We start from the raw sequence: 2,719 nt of genomic DNA, 5'->3' as shown, positions 1-2,719 counted from the left end.
ATGGTTATTCACTTTTTTCTTATTAATTTCTTTAACCTTGATTTTGCTTACCAAATGAACATTTTTTCATGCAATTCACTTTTTTATTGATCTGGATTTTATAAAACATGTTAAGCAATATTATAAATGCATTTCTCTTCTTTTAGTTTTTATTGATCTTCGTATTTATTTTATTAAGTATTTTGTCTAATTTTATTATTTTTTAACTAAGATTTTCACCAAGCTCAAGTAATGACTGTCACAAAATAATCATTTTTGTTTGTTCTATTTTGTTATTTTTACTTTCAAAACAAAACTAAAAATGTTTTGATTATGTATTAATGTTTTTTTGGTATTTGGGTTAAACGATTTTTTTGGGGGTCTTAGGCTGGGAAAATAACCACAATAACTAACCACAATAACTCTTGAGTTGTGTTTTCAAACATGGGAGTGTTCTTAATATTAACTTGGTATTCACGCAAAAAAAAAAGAGATTTAGTTTCTTTACGGTACAAAATTTGTCTTCAAATAATGTACTATGCATAGTAGTTTATAGTTGCGTTTAAGGTTGGAAGCTTTCATGTGTGCAAATATTGTTTTGTGGTGGTTTGAAAAGAGTTCACGAAGCCGGACCTAAAAGCCTATCCAGACCAAACGCCAAGACATACTAAATCATGTCATGCTAATATGCACTATCAGCATCACATTTTGAAACTTGGAACACTTGCAAATATATTGAGTTCTGTTACTCATAAAGTAAAAGAACTGATGTGCATAAGAAGATGAAAAATGACAGTTAATTTAACAAAAGAGACGAGACGCGAGAATTTGTATCAAATCTAGAAGTCGTCATCATCTTCCTCAGCCATTTATTAAGTGAGCTCCACTTCTTGTTGTTTCATCTCTCTCTACTCTTCTCCTCACTCTCTTTCTCCATGTGTGTATTTGGTGGGAACCTCAACGCTCTCACCGCTTCATTGTGCATGTTCAAACAGAAGGCAATTCTCGAGTTAAAGGCATTCTGTAGCTCGTTAGTGGAGTAGATGTCTCATATTTTCTCTGAGACCATACAACCTTTCAGGTGGTCGATGGTCGCGTTGATTGCTCCGTCTCTTATGGATTTAGCCACTATGCTTTATGCATCTGCCATCGGGTATGCAGAGTTTAGCCTTAGCTTCTGGGCAACATCTGTTAGAGAGATTCTTGAGTAAGAGATGCTAATGTTGCGTAAGATGCTAGTGTTGCGTAGTCCTGTTCTGTTTGTGTCGGAGCCTGACTATGAGGTTGTGAGTCATGTTTACAGAAAATGTCTCAAACCTCTCTTGGACGTTACTGAGCTCTAAGTCACCTATCCTCACTGCCTGACAAAATTCAAATATATTTTTAGTATGAAATCCTTATTTCAGAATCAACATGATGATGCATAAATCTAGTTAAATGTCAAAGAAGGCTAGGACAACAAAGGAGGTCTACAGCAGCAAGAAGAGTAACTTAACTTTAATCTAGAAAGTGTCACAGACGCAAGAATTCCTAAGATTGACACTTACATTGGTAAGTTCCAAATATGGCGTAAGAGCTTTCTCATTCCTTTTTGAGTGAAGATGGATCGTTATGGGATTTCACCCAAGAGGAGTCGAACTAAAATAGCCCACTTGACGCATTGGACTCTGAAGCCTAGAGTAGCGACAAGTGCTTTTCTAGCCGCCTGAAGGAGGCTCTCTTTTGCATCAGTTTACTCTAGTTGGGTCGTCCAGATTTTGCCGAGTTGCACAAATATCAACAACTGTAAGAACACATTCTGTGAGATGTGTATATATATACACACTATATTACATTTGTAGATATGGAGGTCTAAGAAGACACAAGTAAGGCAGGGAAAAGAAACAAAAGGTAAATATAAGAACATAATGGGAGAGCAAAGCCTAGCAGATCTAGAAAGCTACAATAACCAAGTGCTATGAAAGAATATAAAAGATAAACCTGTTGGTTAGAATGTGCCTCAAATATTGGTGCATTGATCTCAACCTCTCTACTTTGTCATAAAGGTTGTAGGGCAGGTAGTTGCGAAGGAAGAGATTCAAAAGTGTTTCCTGCATTCACAAAATGACACATTGAATAACCAAAAACAAAAGCTGACTCAAAAGTTTCTAGTGTTTATAAAATTTATCAAAAAAACAAACCTGACCCAACACATCATGACGCAGTATGGTGCAAGAACAGAAGAGTCCTGCAAGTAGAAGTAGAATCGATCAGTTAGTTACCTGTTGAGTCAATATAATAAACTCAAAACAAATCGTCAGTGAATCACTCAGTCACTGATCTCAGCAAGATCACCAGTCATCTCATAACTCAAAATAGTAAAAATGCAATCTTGAAACATTACAGATTCAAATATGGTCTACATACATAACACGAGTGTAACTATCAACTTCAATCATTCCAAACATCAGAAAGAAGTGTAAAAGCAAGACACAGTCACAACTACCCCAGGAACTAAAGAAGAGAGACGAGTATAACCTCAGACCCAGGAACCAAAGCGAAGTCAAGGAAATAAGACATGACAGAACCAGTGAAGCTTCTTTGTCATAAAAAGACAGAGCCGGTGAGCTTTTGTCTTAGCCAGACGGTGAGACGTAGAGCAGGAGGAATACAGCGGTCGTCGAAGTTTATAATTATCAAGTATATTCTTCTCAATTTGGTTGAAGTTGTGTTGTTCATAGCTGGGAGATCGGAGATTTAT

General features: G+C 36.3%; 1 pseudogene; it reads right to left on the bottom strand.

The window, feature by feature from the left end:
• On the bottom strand, positions 1-2,320 carry LOC106360995 (annotated as a pseudogene).
• Between the last annotated feature and the right edge of the window lie 399 nt (positions 2,321-2,719).

This window comes from Brassica napus, chromosome A4 (assembly GCF_020379485.1).
Source record: "Brassica napus cultivar Da-Ae chromosome A4, Da-Ae, whole genome shotgun sequence".
Lineage (NCBI taxonomy): Eukaryota > Viridiplantae > Streptophyta > Magnoliopsida > Brassicales > Brassicaceae > Brassica > Brassica napus.
This window is presented reverse-complemented; position numbering and strand designations above follow the sequence as displayed.